The sequence below is a fragment of the Talpa occidentalis genome, unplaced genomic scaffold, assembly GCF_014898055.3.
Source record: "Talpa occidentalis isolate TD23 unplaced genomic scaffold, MPIMG_talOcc4v2.1 talOcc4.10, whole genome shotgun sequence".
NCBI lineage: Eukaryota > Metazoa > Chordata > Mammalia > Eulipotyphla > Talpidae > Talpa > Talpa occidentalis.
In genome coordinates, this window is record NW_023600993.1 from 34639190 (window position 1) to 34663922 (window position 24733).

General features: G+C 41.0%; 1 protein-coding gene across 1 annotated transcript in view; it reads right to left on the minus strand.

Annotated features, from left to right (window-relative positions):
* The window catches only part of RHOA (ras homolog family member A), a 55023-nt gene extending 30315 nt beyond the window's left edge, over positions 1–24708 (minus strand). The window contains exons 1-2 of the mRNA XM_037529030.2: positions 24526–24708; positions 20734–20811 (exon numbers count right to left, since the gene is read on the minus strand). The gene's annotated coding sequence lies outside the window, so the exon portion shown is untranslated. The remainder of the gene's footprint in view (positions 1–20733; positions 20812–24525) is intronic.
* Positions 24709–24733: the final 25 nt, after the last annotated feature.

The following is a 24733-nucleotide window of genomic DNA, read 5'->3' on the forward strand; positions in this document are numbered from 1 at the left end:
CAACTCCTGTAGGAGTTGAGAAACGGTGACTCGTTAACACTTGTAATGTGAGGGAACAGCCTGAAAGACTACTGGAAAATCTGGCTAGAAAGATAAGTAATGGTTACACTGGAGGATCTGAAATGCCATACACAGCAAGCTATATTCTATCGCTAGTATAAACAACAGGAAGCTAATAGAACAGCACAATCAAATCTGTGATTTACAAAGCACCTTGGCAGCAACATAACTAGAAGTGAACCAGACAGGGATGAGAACACCACAGTGAAGTTAATGACAGTACCCAAGAGAAGAGAGAAGATTGATGCAGTAGAATGACCCATATAAGAGACATCTTCCCAATCCTACACACAGTTCTCCTCAACCAGTAAAAAAGATTAGTGCCCAGGTAAAAACAGCACAGTAGAACAGCACAGTCCTCAAGTGCGTGGAATGAGAAGAGACAGTGATCTATCCACAAAGACTGTTAACAACACAAAGAAAGTGGGCATGAAGGAGATGATTTTGGTTTTTGTTTATATATATTGTATTATTGTTATTGAGGTAAAAATAACTCACAACAATGTATATAATTTGGGGGGACAGGGTCATACCTCTTCAGATGTATGTTACACCACCACACCCACCATCTAAACTGCCATAATTCTACACCATAGCCCAGGGGGCCCCTTTTCTCCTTTGTTCTTCCCCACCCTACAGTTTGAATTTTTCCAGATAACACATATGAAAAGAAATCTAACAAAGCAGTTAGATTTCTAGGGTGTTTTGGTTGATTTTCTATTCCTTTGTTTAGTTATTCTACATGCCAGGAGAGAAATCATCCACTATTTGTCTTTCTCTTGCTGACTTATTTCACTTAACAAGCCCCTCCTGGTGCATTCATAATGTCACAAATGGGAAGAGTTCATTTTTTTATAGCTAATTAGTATTCCATTGTGTATATACAGAACATCTTATTAATCCACTCATCTGTCATTGGGCAGATAAAGGAGATATTTGAAGAGAACAGAAAGCTATGAGAACTGTCACCATGAGAAAGGAAGAGGGCATTTCAAGGTAAGGGCTCGTATTACATGACCAGCAAAAAAGGAAATAGGCAGTCTCTAGCAACACAGGAAATCCCTTTCAATTGGCCTTGGGGGAGGAGCAGACAACTGTGGTAGACTGAGATGAGGGCACTGAGGTAGGTGGTATGAAACTTTTTTCCAAGAAGTCAGGAAATACATGTTACAACATGGATGAACCTTCAAAACTTAACATTAAATAAAAACCACTCACAGTTTACTAAATATTATGTGATTACATTTATAATATCCAGAATAGGAAAGTCTACAGAAATGGAAAAATTAGTAGCTGCCTAAGGCTGGGAATAGTGATAGGGAGAATGGTGAGTAACAGCTGAAGAATTTAAGAATGTCTTTTGGGGGTAATGAATGTCCTAAAATTGATTGTTGTGATGAATGTACAACTCTGTGACTATAAAATCCACTGAACTGTACATTTTAAATGAGTGAATTGTTTAGTACATAACTTATATCTCAATGAAACTGTTACCTATAAATGTTAAAGTCCGAAAGGTGTGGCACAGAGACTACTGGCTTGTCTGCCTTAATATTTATCATTCCCTCTCCTGGCCATGGTGTCCAATAATAAAGACCCTATTTCCAGACTTCCCTAGCAGTTTGGTGGGATCACTAAGATCTGGCTAACAAACTGTACACAGAAACTGATGCAGGAGAGGGGAGAACTGTCAGAGCAGCATTTTGAGATCCGCATATTAGTAGAAAAGATGACTTTTGATAGAACCATGAACTCCTAAGAGACTACTCTGCAGTTACAGAAGACCATAATAGCCAAATGCAGGTGAGCTCATAGATGTAGTGGTAGACTCTCTTTTCATTTTTCTCAGTTAAGAAACAAAATCATCAGTGGACAAATGAGGCTAGAAAAAGGAAACAGGCAGTTTAAACTAAAGAAGGTAGTGCTATATTGTCCTAAAACCTGAAGCACAATGACCTAATGTACACTAATGTACACACAGACTGTCAAAAAATACACAAGTAATTCTTAAAATGGTTGCCGTTAGATAAGGACCATAAATCCTTTTCACTATCTGATTCTACTAAATGGATGTATTGTGTTTTTGAAAAAGATTAATAATAAATTTTAAAATGTATGGACTTGGAAAAATCTATGCAGTATATACTATGGTTTTTCTTTTTTAAGGAAGAAACAAAGCAGGGGCCTCCCTGGTGGTCTAGGGGCGAGTCTCAGTGCTGTCACCGCTAAGGCCTGGGTTTGATCCCCAGTCAGGGAGATGGCCTACATGTGGCACAGCAGGCAATTCCTATCTCCCCCACTGTTCCCCTAGCAGTTTATTTCAGTAAATCTGCCTGTTCTGCTTCCCACTCTGAATCTGGTGAATACTCTCACTTCCGCTCAGACCCTGCCACACCTCTACACAAAAATAAACATTAAAAAAAAAAAGGAAGAAAGCAGCATATGTGCAAACATTCATTTTGGGATCTGACCTCCTGGAGGCTACAGAGGAATACTGCCCTCTCTCCCCCACATCGTCCCTTGGCCAACCAACACTGCTCACCCCTTTTCTTTCATACAGAGGTAAAACAAGATTATCTATGTTCAAGTACAGTTTAAAACTGCTAAGTGCAGATTCCTACAACTCTTCACACACACCCCCTTTATCTCTTAAAAAGCTAAGAGTTACACCCTCCCACAGAGATCAACCTGGCTACTCCAATATAAATTCTTCATCCCCAAAACTACTACAGCATTTAGTCTACTAAGTGGTGTTTCTCAAAAGACTATGTAAGCTTACATCACTTGTTGCTTTGTTTGCACTGCTAGACAGGAGGTTCAGGAGCCAGGTGTTAGGTTCAAAACAGCTATGACTCTTGGAAAGCTGGGTGGAGGCTCATCAAATTACTAAAAATGGATCTACCATATTACCCAGCAATTCCACTCCTAGGAATCTACCCAAAGGACAAAAACATTAATTCAAAAGGAAATCTGCACTCCTACGCTTATTGCTGTACTATTTACAATAGGTAGAATATGGAAACCACCTAAATGCCCAAAAACAGATGACTGGCTCAAGATGTGGTATACATACACAACAGAATACTATTCAGCAATCAAAACAGATTGCTCAAATGGCATGCTCAAAATTCATGCCATTTGTTGCAACATGGATGGATGGAGCTGGAAAGGATTATGCTCAGTGAAATACGTTCAGAAGGAAAAAGAAAAAGACCGGATGGTATTACTTAAAGGAGAAATAAAGAGGAATCAAATAAAGGATCAGGAAAAACAAAAGAGAAAAAACCAGCAGGAAACTATAAATGGAGACATTCAGCAAGGGAGGGAGAGGAATTAAAATGGGCCAGAAGAGCACAAGAGACTATGGTGATGGTTCACTGGTGACTTGGTGGTGGGAATTCTCTGGCAACTACACCTGAGAAAAGAAATCAAACACTGTACAAAACATGAATAATGATGTAAAATATATATATAATATTTTTAAAAATCAACAAAACAGCTATGACTTTCTGGGCAAGTTACTTAATACCTGTGTGTTTCCACTTCCTTATCTATACCAACAGCATATGTATATGATGGTTCTTACCCTCACAGGATAGTGGTTATTATTAAATGAGTTAACAGGAAATCACTTAGAATAAACAATACCTAGCACATAACAGCTAATTTTTAACTGTTATCTACTGTTTTCCATAAACACCAATAAAAAAAAGACTGCGTCTTCATTTCCCTACAATGCTTATTAACAGGGTCAAATACAGCACTGAACAGAAATATATGTTCAACTGAGAAGCCTAGTCTTCCCACGTTTGGTATAAAAAGAGTTAATTTTCTAAATTTTTGAAAGGAAACTTTCAAAAGCTCAAGTTACTAATATTAGACATTAAGCTGCAAACTAACTTCCTCTAAGTTACTTCCCTTCTTTTTTGAATTGGGCCTATGTTTTATTCAAGTAGGAAGTTACTTCTTTTCAAACAAGACCTGTAAGTAACAGTAACAATCCTCTGAATATAAAACTAGCTAGTTCCTGCATTCATGTATGAAACAAAACTTAAAAGAGTAGGGAGAGGGGCCTCCCTGGTGGCGCAAGGGGTTAAGTGGCAGCACTATGAAGCAATCGCAGCAGCAGACCTCTCCTGTCTCCCCCACTGCTCCCCTCAGCAGTGTATTTAGTAGATCTGCTCCCCACTCTGTCAAGGTTACCTGAATATAGTAGTGCTTTTCCTAAAATGGAAATTATTATTTAAGGCCAAGCATTTTTAAAGTCTATAGCATTTCCTTCTTGCATTCCAGAAAGTGTTCCCAAGCAGAGAAAGGGCCTGGAATCTGTGCATCACCACCTCTATTATTATACCTTGTGAATAATCATAATTATTTATTGTAGTTGGAGAAAAGTGTAATCACATTCACTACAATCCTTAACCCATGCAAAGACTCTGCCAGAGGCCAGTGAACACATTCTTAGGGGTTTCAGGTGATTCTATTGACCTCACCTCCCCAACTAAAACACGACCACCAATCTTACTTGATCAGATAATACCTTTGGGTTTCAAAATCATAGTTCCATCCTAGGTGTATATGAGCATATGGCATCTACCATAAAAATTACTCAATAAGATCAAAATATTGATTACATGGACAGGCTCCATGTAGACTAGCCAAAGTAAAAGGGTCTATTAGAAATTAATTTTAGTTATAGGCAGCAGTAGAGTAGAAAGGAGGCAATTAACTGTAGTGTTAAAAGCTATACAATGGAAGGCAATCCAGGCTCTATCTGCCCCTTCACAACCATCCCTATCTGTAAAGTGGAGAGTTCAATCTTCTGAATAGGGTTGGTATGAAGAGCATAATAAAATATTACACAAAAAATGTTTAGAGCACTCAATACTCAGAAAGTACACATGCAGTTTGCAGCAACATGGATGGAGCTAGAAGGGATCATGCTCAGCAAAATAAGTTAGAAAGAAAAAGAAAAATACCAGATGGTCTCACTCATAGCAGGAATTTAGAAAACCTAAATAAGGGACCAGGAAAGACTTATTAATACAAAGTAAAAATCAAAATCAACAAGCAACTATAAACCAGAGACACACTATTGGGGGAGGGGGCGGGAGAAAGGACTAGGGTCAAAATAAGGAGGGTGCAATTGTATGGGGAATATAACCAAAATGAAAATGCATACATTGTGCAAAAATGAAAAATGATGTAAGAATTATATAAAATATCTAAAAAAAGGTGTGTAATTAATTGGGCCTTATTTTTGGTTTTGTTTTTTTAACAGTTGTTTATTTTTTTTTTAAGATTTATTTATGCAAGCACTGGGTACAGTCAGAAGTGCGGGAGGGTGAGAGAACTCACCAAAGCCAGAGCGGGGAGCAGAGCAGGCAGAAGGACCGAGGTACACTGCTGAGGGAAGCAGCGGGGCGGCAGGAGAGGTCAGCGCGCCATGTGGGACCGGGTGGGGCGCAGCCAGGGATTGAACCAGCGGGCAGCTTTGCAACCCAGTGCTCAACTGCTGCGCCACCGGGGAAGCCCAGTTGTTTATTTTTTAAAAAGATTTATACATTTATGCATACAAGAACTGGGGTACAGGCCAGAGATGTGGGGGGTAAGAGGATTTGCCAAAGACAAGAGTAGGGAACATAATAGGCAGACTGACTGAAATACACTGCTGAGGGGAGCAGTGGGCTAGACAGGAGAGGTCTGCTGCACCATGTGGATAGGTCCCTGGCCAGCCTGACAACTTCAAAGTGCTGTGCTTAACCTCCTACACCACCAGAGAGACCTAGGCCTTATTTTTGGACATATGGCAATTCCCTCCTTCAAATTTCAACTGTCCAAAATTTGAAGATGAGTTTATAATATCGCCTGACCTCTTTCCCTAAAAAGTTTGTTTTTCCAAAGTGCATATCCCATCTTTACCTCAATTCTACCCTCTTGTTCACACACACACACACACACACACACACACACACACACACCCCACCCCCCTCCACAGAAACCATGTAGCTTATCTCCCACTGCCCAAAAACAATAGGTCCACAATTCTACATCCAAATGTCTTGGGGTCAGAAGTTTTTAAATCCAGAATTTTCAAATTTTAGAAAAGCAATATGATACTAAGACTAAATACTCCATAATAAACCCAATGGGTTAACAGTTATTCAGCAAAATAAATGAACATTCACACTAAGTAGGATAAAAACAAAAATAACTTCTCACCAGTTCAGTTTAGGTTTTGCCATCAAATGTGTTGTGGTTTTCAGAATTTTCTGAATGAGTTAATGAAAATCTTTTAACTCAATGTGATTTGTTGCAAAACACACAAGCATGCATGCACACACAATCAAATCCCTCTCAATACTCTTTTTTTTTTTTTTTTTAAATAGAGGCATGTTTTATTTATTTATTTATTTGTTTGTTTTGTTTATACATGCACTGGGTACAGTCAGAAGCGCAGGAGGGTGAGAGAATTCACCAGAGCCAGAGCAGGGAGCAGAGCAGGCAGAAGGACCGAAGTACACTGCTGAGGGGAGCAGCGGGCGGCAGGAGAGGTCTGCGCGCCATGTGGGACCCTCCTCTGGTGGCCAGGGAGCAGCCGGGGATCGAACCGGCGCCGCAGAGGCCGCGGGCAGCTTCGCAACCCAGCGCTCAACCGCTGCGCCACCGGGGAGGCCCCCTCTCAATACTCTTAAAAAACTTTTTCTAACACCCTCAAGTCTGGTTTTTCCATAACTGATAATCCTGTTATCTCAGAGAATCATCTCCTGCTATTTAACTTGGTAAATTAAAACAAAGAGCCTTTTAATTATGTGAGTTGAGGGCTGAGTATTGTGTAAGTTTAAGCTAAACTGAAGGGTTAACAGCAATTTGAATTCCACAATCTAAATTAAGTGAATAATTTTGATAACTTATTTAGGAACCACACATTTTGCAATACTTACCTCCTTAGAGTCACAGTATATCTGCCTCTCTGCACAATTTCTGCTAATTTTTGGCAAATAAGGAATCACCAAACATGCTTGAGATAGTGCTACTAGGTCATAATGAATGCATTACAGACATTTATCAGCCAAATTTTCATTATAGGCAGGCACAAAACAGTTCTCTAGTCAAGAAACAGGTAGAAATAATTCAACTAACTATGCTTCTTCTGCTAGATCAATATTTTGGAATAAAATATTTAGAATATTTTAGAAAGATAATAAATTTCCATGCAGATAAATCATAGTTTTAAAAATGACTAATTAAGCATACTTGAGATAATTGTAATTTTACCTCAGAAGTCTTCAAAGGGACTAATTACATAAAAGAAACAGTAATGACTACAAGGCTCTACCATTGCTCAACCAGCCAAAATATAAAAATACAATTTAACGTTGGTCATCACTTACTTCTTTTTACTACATTAATTGCTTCAAAGAATTTGAAATACCTAAATATTTAAATTCCCAACAGAAAATGCAAAAGACAATCTCATGTCCCACAGGTTCATCAATAAATCAGAATCCAGAGCCTCCCTGGTGGCGTAAGGGGTTAAAGCACACACTATGAAGTAATTTGCAGCCTCAGCAGCATGAGTTTGATCGCCAGGGAGCAACCCACATGGCTACCCACATGCCGCAGCAGACCTCTCCTGTCTCGCCCGCTGCTCCCCTCAGCAATGTATTTCAGTCAGTCTGCCCGTTCTCTTCCCACTCTGTCTCTGGTGAATCCTCTCAACCCCCGCATCTCTGGCCTGTACCCCAGCTCTTGTATGCATAAATATATAAATCTAAAAATAAATAAATAAATAAATAAATAAATAAAACAGAATCCAGGGCCTCCCTGGTGGCACAAGGGTTTAAGATGCAAACTGCTGTCCGCAACCACTGCAGCATGGGTTCAATCTCTGGCCTGCCAGGGAGCAACCCACATGGCACAGCTGACCTCTCCTCTCTCGCCTTCTGCTCCCCTCAGCAGCGTATTTCAGTCAATCTGCCTGTTCTGTTCCCCACTCTGTCTCTGGTGAATCCTCTCATCTCCTGCACCTTTGGCCTGTACCCCAGTTATGTATGCACAATAAATCTTTTCTAAAAAAGAAACATTTTTAATAATTTGAAAGACAAAAGAAAATAACAGTAAAAAGGGGGGAGAAAATAGTAAGCACAAGAGACTAGAGGTTAACTTCATAAGACTTATGTTGAGACATACATATGCCTCAGTAATGCAATCCAGTTGAAAAGTTTATATATAAACATGTTTCATTTCTTTCTCCAAATTAAGCTGTCATAAATCAGTATTGTACAGATGAGTATAATAAAAGCAAAACTTGCCTAATCTTTTGGAAAGCCTGAAAAATTTTTAAGTAAATTTTATGACACACAAAAATATTATCAACTTCATTATGAGGAATGATGATCCTGTGTACATAAAATCTTCCTCCCAACCCCAAGTTTTGTCAATCCTAGTTTCTGTGGGAAGGAATAGTGTTAATGCAAGTAGTGCCAAAAATATTTAGGATGATTTTCAGCCCAAAATGTCATATTGCAGATAAGGAAATAACTATAAATCTCAAGACTAATTTATGAAAGTATAAAACCTAAACCATATACCCACCCTCAATGAAACTAATAAAATATCCTGGCCAGGGCACTTATTATTTAAGCCATGATTTCTGCCTTCTTTCCTCTATCCTGAATGCAACCTACCCATCCTTCCCCTACTTACATAATCTCATAGTTAAGGCAACTCACTCTCTCAAGATCTTCCCTGAGATCAGGCTCCTTAGGTACTACTCATTCCTAGTACCTGATACCTGTGTGTGTGTGTGTGTGTGTTGGGGGGATGGGGGGGGTAGAAACACCAGAAATCTGTCCTGATAAATCCAGATTCACTCATACTTAGAACTGTGCCTGCCATACAATAAAAAAAATTAAACACTTGGGAAATTAAACTGAAAATATAAAGTCTTTTGTTTACAGTCTGCATAGGATACCCCTGGGGAAAAAAGACTCAAATTATCATCTGTCCATTTGTTCATAATGAGCTTGAGCCTTGTATTATCATTATTTGACCATCCTGATCAAGCACGGTCAAGGACTGAAGTCAGTTCAAGGCTCTCCTTTTTGTAGCAATGGCACTTGGCAACTAAAAACAGTAGGTTGAAGGTACATGAAAGGCAAGCAGAGGAAAATTTAAAAAGCCTTCAATGCCAAGAGAGAATCATTCCAAACTTAAATAAATTCTTCCTGAGGGCAGGGGGTAATGAGGGCAAGAAACACACCTAAACACACCTTAGGGAACATACCTGCTGTCTTCTAAATGAGAGCATAAAATCACCTCAAAATAAAGATTCCAGAGTTAATTTTTTTAATAATTTTTTTTTATTTTGCATATGAGATCTGGGGTGCAGGCCAGAGGTGCACGGGGTAAGAGGATTCACCAGAGACAGAGTGGGGAACAGAACAGGTGGATCTACTGAAATACACTGCTGAGGGGAGCAGCGGCTGAGACAGGGGAGGTCTGCTGTGCCATATATGGTTAGTTCCCTGCCTGGCATCAAACTCAGGCCCCACGGTAGGGAGGCCCTCCAGGGTTAATCTTAAATAGGTATACAGCATCAGGATTTGACATTGTGTAGTCTCACTATCCACTTACACTGCTGTCAAGATAATGCTTGCCTAGAGGATTGATATAGAGAGAAGAATGACCAAGAGGTAGCCCTAATGAGCTGCCTAATGGCCTGTTGGGGTGTTTCAGCAATGACAATCTACATTCAGATACTTTATTTATTTATTTTTAAAGGTTTATTTATTTATTTATACAATACTGGGTACAGTCAGAAGCGCAGGAGGGTGAGAGAATTCACCAGAGCCAGAGTGGGGAGCAGAACAGGCAGAATGATGAAGTATACTGCTGAGGGGAGCAGAGGGCACGGCAGGAGAGGTCTGCGCGCCATGCAGGACACTTGCCAGGCGGCCAGGGATCGGCCAGGGATCGAATCGGCGCTGCAGAGGGAGCGGGCAGCTTCGCAGCCCAGCGCTCAACCGCTGCTCCACCAGGGAGGCCCCATTCAGGTACTTTAGAGCCTGGCTAATACTTCTATTCCTCTCAAGATTCCACAGCTAGCCAGCTGAAAACTCTTCAGGTTAGGCAGGGTCCGAAAATCTATTTAAATATTTTTCTCCTTTTCACTAAGGGGGAAAAAAAAAATCACGTAACCTTTTGAATGTGTATCAAGCTAGCGCCAGCCACTGTGGCATTAGTTCAATCTCCGGCTAAGGAGCTAACCCACATGTTGCAGCAGACCTCTCCTGTCTTGCCCGCAGTTCCTCTCAACAGTGTATATTTCAGTTGATTCCCCTGTTCTACTCCCCACTCTTGTGTCTGGTGAATACTCTCAACCCCCCACCTCTAGCCTACACTGCAGTTTTTCTACGCATAAATAAATAAAAACAATTGTCTTTTTAAAATGTGTACAACAACACTAGTGATAAAGGACTGATCACAAAAATCTACAAAGAGCTGACAAGACTCAACAAAGAAAATAACCCAGTCAAAAAATGGGCAGAGGAACTAAAAAGAAACTGCTCCAAAGAGGAAATGTAAATGGCCAACAGGCATATGAAAAAATGTTCAACATCACTTGTAATCAGGGAAATGCAAATCCAAACTACAATGAGATACCATCTTATACCAGTGAAAAGGGCACATATTAAAAAGACTAGCAACAACAAACATTGGCGAGGATGTGGAGAAAGAGGAACTCTCCTGCACTGTTGGTGGGAGTGCAAACTGGCCCAACCATTTACAGAGAGCTGTGTGGCGGTTCCTCAATCTGCTAAAGTTGGAGCTTCCATATGATCCAGCAATTCCACTCCTAGGTATTTACCCAAAGGACACAGAAACATTAATTCAAAAGGGGACCTGCACCCCTATGTTTATAGCAGCACTATTTACAATAGCTAAGGTTTGGAAACAACCCAAATGCCCAAAAACAGATGACTGGACCAAGAAGATGTGGTACATATACACAATGGAATATTACTCAGCAATCAAAAAAGATAAACTCATGCAATTTGCAGCAACGTGGATGGAGCTGGAAGGGATCATGCTCAGTGAAATAAGCCAGAAAGAAAAAGGAAAATACCGGATGGTCCCACTCATAGCAGTAATTTAGAAAACCTAAATAAGGTACCAGGAAAAGAATTAATTATAATAAAGTAAAAATCAGAATCAATAAGCAACTATAAACCAGGGATACACTACAGAGGTGAGAGAGGGGAATAGGAGCAAAACAAGGATGGTGGGAATTGTATGGGGACCATAACCAAGATGAAAATGCATATACTAGGGCCTCCCCTGGTGGCGCAGGCAGTTGAGTGCAGTGCTGTGAAGCTGTCTGCAGCCTCTGCAGCACTGGTTTGATGCCGGCCGGCAAGGGTCCCACATGGCACAGCAGACCTCTCCTGTTTCGCCTGCTGCTCCCCTCAGCAGTGATTTTCATCAGTCTGCCTGTTCTGCTCCCCGCTCTATCTCTGATGAATCCTCTCACTCTCCCACGCATCTGGCCTGTACCAGATAAATAAATAAAAATAAATCTTAAAAAAAAAAAGAAAATGCATATAAGTGTGCAAAAATGAAAAATGATGTAAGAAATATATAAAATTAAAAAATAATAAAAGTGTGTACAATAGGTAATAATTTAGTACATTCATAATATTGTATAATCACCAACTGTTTAGTTCCAAAACAGATTCACCACGCCAAACTGGTAACCACCAATCTGTTTTCTGTCTATGGATTTACCTCTTCTAGATATTTCACATAGATAGAATAAAACAATGTGTGGCCTCTTGTGTTCAGCTTCCTATATTTAGTATGTTTTCAAGATCCATCATGTTGTAGCACTTCATTTTTCCAAGTAGCTGAATAACAATCCACATTTGTTTTTCCATTCATCTGTTGATAGACATTTGGGCTGTTTTCATCCTTGGGCTATTTGAAGAGTGTTGCTATGAACATTTATGAACAAGCATTTATGTACTTCTTCTCAATTTATATACACATATATGGCAGTGGAACTGCTGTGTCATATGGTAATTTTATAACTATTTAAGGAACTACCTATTTTCCAAAGTGTATACTTTAATAATCACCAAAACTGGGCCTCCCCTGGTGGCACAGCAGTTGAGCGCTGGGCTGCGAAGCTGCCTGCAGCCTCTGCAGCTCTGGTTGGATCCCCAGCCGCCGGCAAGGGTCCCACATGGCGCGCAGACCTCTCCTGCCGCCCGCTGCTCCCCTCATCAGTGTATGTCATCGGTCTGCCTGTTTTGTTCCCCGCTCTGGCTCTGGTGAATTCTCTCACCCTCCCGCGCTTCTGACTATACCCAGTGCTTATAAATAAATAAGTAAGTAAGTAAATAAATAAATAAATAAATATTTTTTTAAAAATCACCAAGACTACTGTTAAAGGGAAAGAATAAAATGTCTAACTGTTGAAGTGCAATAATCTGCATATAAAAAAATTAATGTATGTATGTATATAATATATAGTATCTCTAGATGGATACTAAGGACACAGTTACATGGTTTTCTCTAAAAAAAAAAGGAACTTTGGGACATTAAGGTGGGAAAAGTGCTTACTTCAACACCCTCTACCCCTTTTACATTGTGTTTCATACATACTTGGGTCTCCTGATACTTAGGAACAGTGATTCACAAATATGGCTATTTTCAAACATGGGATTTTTAAAGTCCCAAAGGAAACATTACTATGAGAGCAGGAGGACTACACACTGGGCTATGAAGAAAATAGATCTTTAATTGCAAAACTTGTATGATTTTACTGTTATCTAGTGCATTTTTTTCTTCCAAAGACTAGTAAAATACACATAAAATTAACCATCTTAACCATATTTAAGCACGCAGGTCAGTGGTGTTAAATATTCACATTGTGGGGCCTCCTTGGTGGTACAGTGGGCTGGGTGCAGCACTGTGAAGCTGTCCACAGCCTCTGCAGTGCGGGTTCGATTCCCGGCTGGCCAGGGAGAGACCCACAAGGCGCGGCAGACCTTGTGGGTACATTCTATTGTATACAAATTACACCTCAATAAACATGATTTTGAAAAATCAAAATACCTCTCAAAATAACAATTTTGAGAACTGGAACCCCTGTTTCAGAATAACCAAGTTTTAGAACCACTATTCCTAAATTTCAGGGACCCAGTAGTGAGCCCTCTTCTGTTATCCTAAGAATTCTTAGAACTATACACCACTCTAAAAATGTATCTCTTCCAAATTAAAGTGTGATTGGGGGCCTCCCTGGTGGTGCAAGAGGTTAAGTGACAGCACTATGAAGCTATCCATAGCCACTGCACCAGTACTTTAATCCCCAGCCAGGGAGGCAGCCCACATGGCACGACAGACATCACCTGTCTCGCCCCGTACTACCCTCAGCAGTGTATTTCAGTAGATCTGCCTGTTCTGCTCCCCACTCTGTCTCTGGTAAATCCTTTCACCCCCTGCACCTCTGGCCTGTACCCCAGTTCTTGTATGCATAAATAAATCTTTTAAAAAATTATAAAGTGTGATTATTAGGTAATATAAGCTGTAACTTAAATCATAAAAACTGAAGGGCTACATGACTGATATTGAGGCTATTTGCTTCTCTGTCACTGATTCCTCGTAGTAATTCACTAATATCTCCATTCTATGGAGGAGAAAACTGAGTTACAAAGGGATTATATTACTGTCCAGTCATAATCTACCAAGTTATCAGAGCTAGCATTAACTTGCTCTCAACCTCACAATGGAGCCCATGCTCTTAACAAGACATTATACTCCTTTCTTTTTATGAATATAAGACCTTCAAAAGAGGGCCTCCCTGGTGGTGCAAGGGGTTAAGCACTGCACTATGAAGCAATCCGCAGCCTCTGCAGCAAGAATTCCATTCCGGCTGGCCAGGGAGCAATCCACATGGCGCAGCAGACCTCTCCTGACTCGCCTGCTGCTCCCCTCAGCAGTGTACTTCAGTCAGTCTGCCTGTTCTGTACCCCACTCTGTCTCTGGTGAATCCTCTCACCCCCGCATCTCTGGCCTGTACCCCAGCTCTTATATGCCTAAATAAATAAATCTCAAGATAAAACATTTCCTCCAAAAACTGGAAATTTTAAACATGAGACACTTCATGCAGAAAAGAATTTTCCCACAAAGTACTCTGAACACAGAATTTCCAACAAAATCGTCATATATGATAAAATTGTCTCATGGCAAAAGAAATTGAATTGTTATACAACATTAGGAAGTCACCTTACATGTACTTCACTTTAAAAAGAAAAAGAGGGCCTCCCCGGTGGCGCAGCAGTTGAGTGCTGGGTTGTGAAGCTACCCGCAGCCTCTGCAGTGCCGGTTCCATCCCTGGCTGCTCCCCGGCCACCAGAGGAGGGTCCCACATGGCGCGCAGACCTCTCCTGCCGCCCGCTGCTCCCCTCAGTAGTGTGCTTCGGTCCTTCTGCCTGCTCTGCTCCCCGCTCTGACTCTGGTGAATTCTCTCACCCTCCAGCACTTCTGACTGTACCCAGTGCTTGTATAAATAAATAAATCTTTAAAAAAAAAAAAAAGTGTCTCAGAGGTAGACGCATTCATTTAAAAAAAATAAAAGAAAAGAAAAAGAAAAAGATTTAATTATTTATGCATATAAGAACCAGGGTACAGGCTGGGCAGGGGGAGGGCGGAGAGGACCAGTGAGGGAGCAGCGGATGAGACAAGAGTCTGTGCCCTGTGGGTTATCTCCCTGGCCAGGGATCGAACTCTACAGCTTCACAGTGCTACAACTCAACCCCTTGCGCCACCAGGGAGGTCCCTTAAACGTACTTCTTTAGCCCCTCAAAGCCCATGGGACAAAGAAGGTTACATAAAAGTAAACCAGAAAAGTAGCATGACATTTGCCCAGCGGGTCTATGGAATAGACACCAGAGAACTCATCTACACGATACAGACACAACTGCCAAAAGAACAAGGTAAAAATAACAAAGTACATTAATGAAAGTAGAATTTTCAACCATATGCTTAAAGTCAAAACACTTTTTTTAAATAATGGAATTGGATCTCTGTTTTAGAGCTTCAGCAAATAATTATCACTGTTCTTTAGTTCCTCTTTCTTGCCACCCAGAAAAACAAAAAATCAAGTTTTTATTGGGGGTGGTGGTGGCTGCTTTTTAAGGGCCTCTATTAAACTGACAAAATGGTTCAGAACATTTTCCATTTTCCCAGAAGCTTTAGGGACTATGTCTTAAGATGCTGATCAGGATATAGGGTTAGTAAAACTGGAAAACTTAATCAATGGAAAGTGCAATCTCTAAAGCTTGAAAGATAAATGAAGTGTGCACATAGCTGGCACATGATAAATAAAATGCCTCTGATTTCATTACTAAAGATTCTTCAGCCACAGTTCACAGGAGTACGCTTATGAAGTGGCAAGTTAGACACTGTTCAAGAACCTTTTAATTATAAAAGGTGGTGGCAGCAGATGATAGGAAAAAATCTCCACTCCATTACTTTTCTGCCTTTTCTGTCCACTTGTTGGAGAGTGACATCTCTGCTGCTACTATTTGCTGATGCTTAGAGAGTAGAACTAAATGATCCCAGAGTCAAATAATGGCAGTCACAGCTAGAACCCAAGAGTGAATCTAGACAATTTGTGATTTATATTGGCCAATGTTATCACATTATTATTTATATCAAATAACATTTATAAAATGTTGGTGAAATCCTAGGACATATACTCCTCCAACATACTAAATCCTACAATTAAACAAGCAAAAGCCAAGAAGATGAAAAAGATTAACAAATCATGTTTCTGTTTAGGTGGCACTAAGCTGTAAGCCTCCCACCAATATAATCCTTAACTGTCACTCTCAAAGTAAACAGTCACTATATAATACAATGCACTGATATATTGAAAGACAAACTCTCTTGAAGAATTTAACAGAATTACAAGTATATCACTAAGGTAATAAGTTACTATGCATTGAGCCCTGTGGTCATATACTATTTAACCTAAAACTCCCATGAAATGGGTGTTACCATTTTACAGATCTAGGTTCTAAGGGGCAGAGAAATAAAATAATCTGACAGAGTTTTCTTCTATAGTAGAAATTCTTTGTAATGATAAATCATCAGCATTCCTGGTTTAAGCAAACCTAAAAGAGCAAAGTTTAACCTTGCCTAAAGGCAAAAGATTTTTATTTATTTATGCTTACAAGAACTGGGGTGTACGCCAGAGATGCGGCCAGGTAAAAGGATTCACCAGAGACAGAATGGGGACAATAACAGGCAGATCTACTGAACTACAGTGCTGAGGTGAGCAGCGGGCGAGTTAGGAGAGGTCTGAAGCACCATGTGCATTAGCTCCCTGGCCGGGGATCAAACTTATGTTGCAGTGACTGGCGACAGCATGATAGCACTGAGACTTTAACCCCTGCGCCATTAGGGAGGCCCCTACTTTTTGTTTTTTTAATGTTTTTTTTTTTTTAAATAATTGCAAAAACAACTCTGAGATAGTCTACCCTCTTAGAAGGGAAGCCATCAAATAGACCAGCTTAATGCATTACTCAGAGGTACTTAAAGGAACCATTTCATAGAACAGCAACAAGAATATCATGCCCAGTGGCACAAGACTGTTACCCTTTTATGTCCAGTAGTTGTACTGGGCTTAATCTCTGATCATGGATCAAGGTTTTCAAGAAATCACATCTTCCAATTTATCACCAAAAATTATCAGCATGCTGGGCCTCCCTGGTGGCACAGGGGTTAAGCACCACACTATGAAGCAATCCGCAGCCTCTGAAGCACAAGTTCAATCCCCAGCAGGCCTGGGAGCAACCCACATGGTGTAGCAGTCCTCTCCTGTCTTGCCCGTTGTTCCCCTCAACAGTGTGTTTCGGTCAATCTGCCTGTTCAGTTCCCCACTCTGTCTCTGGTGAATCCCCTCACACACACACCCCCACTTCCGCATCTCTGGCCTGTACCCCAGCTCTTGTATGCATAAATAAATGAATCTTAAAAAAAAAAAATCAGCAGCACGGGCCTCCCCTGGTGGCGCAGGCAGTTGAGTGCAGCGCTGTGAAGCTGTCCACAGCCTCTGCAGTGTGAGTTTGATCCTGGCTGACAGGCGAGAATCCCACATGGTGCCACAGACCTCTCCTATCTCGTCCGCTGCTCCCCTCAGCAGTGTATTTCAGTCAATCTGCTTGTTCTGTTCCCTCCTCTGTCTCTGGTGAATCCTCTCACCCTCCCCCACATCTGGCCTATACCCCGGTTCTTGTATGCATGAATAAATAAATAAATTAAAAGTCTTAAAAAAAAATATCAGTACTCTTTTATAATATCATGAATACCACCACCTCCATTGTTCCTGTTTTTATCCAAGCCACCGTGATTTGTCATTGGGCTTAAAGAATATCCATCATATCTCCCTGCTCCTCCCAAGTCTGCTACCTGATAGTCCATTCTCACAAAGCAGCCAAAAATATAAATTAATCAAATCATATCTTTCCTATTATAAAAACCCTTCAATGGCTTCCCAATGCACTATGAATAGACTTTAGTTCCTGTTTCCTGTAAGATCTGGCCCCTAATAAAGCTATTTCATCCATTCCTCTTGCATACTCTCTAGGCTCCAGCCAATAAAACCTTTCTGCCTCTCCCTAAAAAAGGCAAGCCTGGGCCTCCCTGGTGGCGCAAGAGGTTAAGAGGCAACCTATGAAGCTATTTGTAGCCACTGCAGCAAGAGTTCAATCCCTGGCTAGGGAGCTACCCACATGGCGTAGACCTCTCCTGACTCGCCCGCTGCTCCCCTCAGCAGTGTATTTCAGTCGATCTGCCTGTTCTGTTCCCCACTCTGTCTCTGGTGAATCCTCTCATGCTAAAAAAATAAAATAAAAAAGGCAAGCCCACTCCTTACTTGTCTGTCAGTCTTCCATAGTAGAATAAAAACCAAACGAGCAGAGTTATTAATGATGTGATTACTAACAACTAATATTGAGAAAAGTAGATGGAATGATTCTAAGTTAGGACTTTTCAGTTCCAAATCAAATGTTGTATTTTTAGGAAAATAGTATCAAACAAATAAACAAAATTCCATGAACACAGGGACCTTCTTTATTTTATTCTGATGTATCCTAGAATAGTACCTAACATATAACAACCATTTGTTGAATGAATAATGACACCACCAGCTAGATTGGCTATTCCTCTTACCACAACAAGGAGGACTCAAGTCAACCAAAACTGCTACCATCATACTCCTTTACTGCCAGGTAGCTCATCTCACAGGAAAGAATATTCATCCCCCTAATAAGCTTACTTCCCATATATAGAATGAACAAAGGAGAATTAAAAAAAAAAGGTCAAAACGGTACCAGACTAAGACAGTTTCCATTAAATTAAGATGCTCCTATTCCCCATATTTGTAATCAGTTTAAACTAACAGTCCCTGGATGGGCTATTACACCTGCAGGTAACGTTGCTCCCTACAAGCCACTATCATTTCTGACCCCTCTAGTGAGAGGGAGCACCATCCTTTTATCCTCATTCTCTAGATGGCGTTTTTTTTTTTTTAAATAAATCTTTTTTTTAAGATTTATTTATTTATGCATACAAGATCTAGGGTGTAGGTCAGAGGTGTGGAGGGTGAGAGGATTCACCAGAGACAGGGTGGGGAACAGAACAGGCAGACCGAGTGAAGCACACTGCTGAGGGGAGCAGCAGGCGAGACAGGAGAGGTCTGCTGTGCCATGTGGAAGCTCACTGGCTGACTGGGCATCAACTCGGGCTTCAGTGGCTGTGGATAGCTTCTTGCATCTTAACCCCCTGCACCAACAGGGAGGCCCTGGCTTTTTTTTAGATTTATTTATTTATTTATACAAGCACTGGGTACAGTCAGAAGCACGGGAGGGTGAGAGAATTCACCAGAGCCAGAGCGGGGAGCAGAGCAGGCAGAAGGACCGAAGTACACTGCTGAGGGGAGCAGCGGGCGGCAGGAGAGGTCTGCACGCTATGCGGGACCCTCCTCCGGTGGCCGGGGAGCAGTCGGGGATCAAACCGGCACTGCAGAGGCTGCGGACAGCTTTACAACCCAGTGCTCAACCGCTGCGCCACCAGGGAGGCCCGGCCCTGGCTTATTTTCTACTGATAATTAGATAAACCTACAGCACAGGCAGTAAGACGACCAAACTACTTAATTAAAAACTTGACATTAAAGATACAAAACAGCGGCCTCCCCTGGTGGCGCAAGCGGTTGAACATCACACTGTGGAACTGTCCACAGTCTCTGCAGCGTGGGTTTGATCCCAGCTGGCCAGCAAGAATCCCACATGGCGCAGCAGACCTCTCCTGTCTCGCCCGCTGCTCCCCTCAGCAGTGTATTTCGTCAATCTGCCTGTTCTGCACCCTGCTCTGTCTCTGGTGAACCCTCTCACCCTCCCATGAATATGGCCTGTAACCCAGCCCTTGTGTAAATAAATAAAAATTATGGGGTGGGGAAGCAGGGAGAGGAAGGACTAGAGTCAAAATGGGGGGGGGGGGATGCAACTGTATGGGATATATAACCATAACGAAAATGCATACATTGTGCAAAGATGAAAAATGACGTAAGAATTACATAAAATAAATTATTAGGGCCTCCCTGGTAGCACAGCAGTTGAGCGCTGGGTTGTGAAGCTGCCCGCAGCCTCTGCAGCACCGGTTCAATCCACGGCTGCTCCCCAGCCACTGGAGGAGGGTCCCACATGGCGCGCAGACCTCTCCTGCTGCCCGCTGCTCCCCTCAGCAGTGTACTTCGGTCCTACTGCCTGCTCTGCTCCCCGCACTGGCTCTGGTGAATTCACTCACCCTCCCATGCTTCTGATTGTACCCAGTGCTTGTATAAGTAAATAAATAAATCTTATAAAAAAAATAAAATAAAATATTAAAAAATAATTAAATAAAAATAAATAAATAATTTTTTTAAAGATACAAAATAGAAAGAATGAGAATGGTTCAGAAGTAGGAAAATTATGTGTATAAGATGGTGTGTCAACATCTTTAAAAATTAACTGAGAGGAGAGGAACTGTATCTTCATCTGAAGAAGAAGTATCACTTAGAGGGTCTCCCTGGTGGCACAAGGAATGTCAGCACTATGAAGCAATCCACAGCTACTGCAGCACCAGTTCTATGCCTGGCCAGGGAGCTACCCACATAGTGCAACAGACCTCTCCTGTCTCACCCACTGCTCCCCTCAGCAGTGTATTTCAGTCAATCTGCCTGTTCTGTTCCCTACTCTGTCTCTGGTGAATCCTCTCACCACAACCCCCGCCCCCCTACCCCTAACCTACACCCCAGCTCTTGTACGAATAAATAAATCTTTAAAAAAAAAAAAAAAAAAAAAAAAAAATATATATATATATATATATATATATATATATATATATCACTTTGAAAAGAGAAAAAGGAAGTTAGACGAGTATCTTATGGAGAGGCAGGAAAATAAGACCAGAGAGACAAGATATAGAATAAGATAAAGATCTCTAGATCAGTGGAGAAGGAAACCATTAGTAGTAATGCACCCACATTTCTCTAGAACTTACATTAATATGTAACATATATAATAGTTATCTTTCATGGGGAGAGGCGAATGAAGGTTTACATACCTTACAAATGTGCTGCAAGAACCACGGTGTATATGGCAAAAGTTCTACAGAATCCCTTGAATTTTCAGATGAAAGGCACTAAAAAGTTAAAAAAAAAAAAATCAGGAATTATGTCTCCTCATTTTATAAGGAGAGGGAAAAAAAAGCACAGGATGTAAATGGACTTATCCAAAGTTCCATGAAGTAATTAAAGAGTTCAGCGAGGGAAAAAGTATAGAATTCTTAAATGACACACCATAAAACTTACATTTATATAAACCTAAGCTTCCCTCACTTAACAACATTCATAATCAACCTTACTTTCTCCACATAAACTAATGTTGCCCTTTTAAATGCAAAAATCAAATTGGATGAATACTATAATAATTTTCTAACATTAAAAAGAATTTAAAACATAGAGTGAACATCCATATCCCTACTACTAGACTGTGAGCATTTTAATGTCTTGTTTTATTAAGTTACATTTCTTTTAATACTGGTATTACATAGAAATTACAGGGTGAAAGGCAACTGTCAGAAAATCAATGGCTTAAAAAAAAAAGCTCAAGTCATTAAGTCAAATAAATTAATATTTTATTAATTTATTTAATGCTTATTGCTTAATAATTTAATATTAATTTCCTTGACTCAGTGACTTCATTTCACTTTTTAATATATTAGGAACACTTCTAATATTTTTGCCAGAAATCATCAGTATTAGTTTACTACTTAAAATGAGAAAAGACTCACATCTATTCCTACTTTCCATGAGCAATTACAGTTGTTTAGTATCAGATCACATCATTCTCCTGCTTAAAAACATTCAGATTTCTCACCCCAGAACTTCCCATGTCCTAAAGTCCCTACATGATCTAGTTCCTGTAAAACCTCTCTAATTTCATTTTAGCTACTATTTTCTCCTTCACTCCACTTCACACTTACTTTATTGGCTGCTTATGTTCTTTCCTTTTACATGAATATTAAGATACTATCATAAACATGATTAAAATGTTTACTTTACCCAATCTCTTCAAACAAAAAAAATCAGGCTCAATTTGGGACAAATTGGCTGTAATTTAACAGAGTGTATCTCCTATTTTGGTGATTATTAGGTATAAAAATGTATTCAGAGTCATCAGGAGGAAGCACCTATAAACTCAGACCAACACCCAGAACGAGCAGCTTTAATGCCTACCTGATTTTCAGTCACATGATTACCATAATTATGAGTATATAAGGCCTTCACTTAATACTACAGCACCACAGATTAAAAATGAGTCACTTGAAACAGAAACACTTGAAATAGGAACTTTATAATGATTACAAACTTTAAACTACCTTGGAAAATTAAGATTTAGTTTTCTCACAAATACTTAACAGTGAACATGTCTCCCGAGAGCAGAGTATAAACAAATTTAAAACTTAGTTACATTAATGTGTAGGTGCAGGAAAATTGAGATCCACTGGCCAGGTGCATTAAGGGATAAACTAAATGGTAATGGAAAAGGAAAACAGGGACTTTTTAAAACTACAAATTCATGGCTAATTTTTAAATCTAGTGAATATCTTTACCAGTAGCAGCTGTGATGCAATCAAACCCAAGTTATAATCTATGGAAACCCATCAAGTCCAAATCGATTTAGTCTTTCTTTTGAGTTAACATAAATCTGCCATCTCAAGGACAATGAAGTCGCAAAAGAGCAACTCAACCTCCTCCAGTCACTGCTTGGACTCCACCCCATGGACAGGAAACACCTGAAGATCTACCAGTTTTCACCCTCCTAATAACTTACACCTCCACATAACCAGGATATACTTTTAAAGGAAATTAACTGGCAAACAAAAAAGGAATCAGGACTATGAAAATACTCCAACAAAATCATCACCATGCACATAAACACAGGGAACTATTTACTTGGCAAATCCAGTTTCTCCCCAACCCACCTCCAAATCAATAGTCAAATGAGCCCCCTGCATACTGATAACAAATTAGTTTAACCTAATTATGTTGATTTTGGAGCAGGGGTGTCTGGGTCACCCTCTGAAAGAAGTTGGTACCTCAAGAAGACCCCAATACCTGCAGCAACCCTGTAAACATTTCCCCACATCAACTGCTTCAGGGTCATCCAATTAGAAAGGGCAGTGCTGTGAAAGTTAAAGAATTGAAATTTGTCTATAAAATAAAATTCCCAAATTCTATCAATATATGTAAGAGGAGAAAATATTTGAATGGAATTAAGTCCTAAATCCTGAATTTTAGCAGACTTTAAGCCTGAGGTTTGGGAGTAAATGAAGAATACCTTACAAAGAAAACAGTTCTGGCTTGCAGGAGACTATACATATGACCTTGGAAAATTTACTGAAGACTCTGGGACTCAGTTTCCTCATCTGCAGGTAGTGTAGAACTACAAGTCGTAAAGATTCCTTTCAGGTCTAAAATTTTGGATCTATTAAAAAATTGAATTTCCTATTCTCTTTTTCCTTCCAGTACATATTTTTATGAGAACAGAGGTTTTAAAGCTTTAGACTTTGACTCAAAAAGAAGTTCCATTTTATATTTTTTTTGTATTACCCCAAGAGCCATCAGTGCTCTACAAAAGTAGTAGTATCAAGGCACTTAATAGAAACACTTAAGTAATTTATCCTTTACAACTAAGAACTAGCCTTGTATTTTCAGTCCAATGTCACTTGTGCCAAATGCTCAAAACAGTATCTGTACCAATTTAACCATGTCCAAGGTGACGATCGTGAGTGAGCATGTTACAAACACATCACACATTTGGGTGTGTGACACTAAGTGGCTGAAAAATTCTCTGACCATACACCACTTTAAAGAATAGTTTTTAAAGTACTTTTTCCTCTTCAGATTTGGCAAGGAAGAATATAATCTGATTACACACCTGCAAGAAACATCTACTTCAAAAGACTATTAAAACAAAGATACAAGTCACCAACACGGGAAAAAATTTTAAATCCGAACTGTTAAAAGCCACAAGCGAAACCAACTCTAAGGTAAAAAGGATGTCAATTTTCCACCTTAAACTACTAACCATAGTTTTTGACCAAATCAACTTGAATGCGAAATGCTATTCAGTGGGAGAGCACTTCTAATTGATTTGAATCAGTAATTTAGGATAGATGCTTAGGTGATTCCTAAACAAGACACTAACTTGTTGCAAAACTGCAAGCACTCTATTTTGATGCAACATAGCTGAAATCATGAAAAAATCCTTTCCAACTGACCAACTCCGTTCTTTTCAATACCGAAGATTCCTAATCCTAAAATTTCAACACTACTTTTTACTTACACAATCTCCAACACTATTAAAAAAGAAAAGCTACCGAGACATAACTGGACTTCACCCAGTATAAAACGGTGATTCATATTTCATATTAAATGCAAAAGGCAAAATGGAGTTGTAAAGAGTTTCTTTCCCATTTCAACTCCGACAGCCACGCGCGCTTCGCGGGCCCGGCTCCGAGCCCCCGCCCTGCCCGGCGCCGCCGCGAGCGGAGAGGAAGCGCCGGGAACCGCGGGCGGGAGGCTTGGACTCCAACAGGCCTGGCCGGGCGGGGGAAGGGGCGCCGGAGGCCGCGGGCGCGCTTCCGGGGACTGCCCGGGCGGGGCCGCGGCTTCAGGACGCCGGACTCGAGCCCGGAGTCACGGTCAGGGTCCAGGGTCCAGGGTCCAGGGTCCCAGCCCAGAGCAGCAGGTGGGGCGCGGCCGCATCGGGGCCGCGGCCGGGCGGCCGGAAGAGTGCCGGGCGGGCGGGCCCGGGCGCCGCGGCGCCAGAAGGGACCTTTCTCGCTCACCTCAGGCGACGACTCCGAGTCCGGCCTCTCCGCGCCGAGGACGCCTGTCCGCGAGTCGCAAGCTCGAAGACTAGGGCGGGTGGCTGAGGAGGCGGCAGTGGACTAAACGAGGGAACCGACGGAGGACGGCGACGGCGGGCGGGGAGCGAGAGCGAGGGCGGACGGCTGCGGGAGGGCGGGGAGCGACGTGCGCGCACCCGAGTGCCCT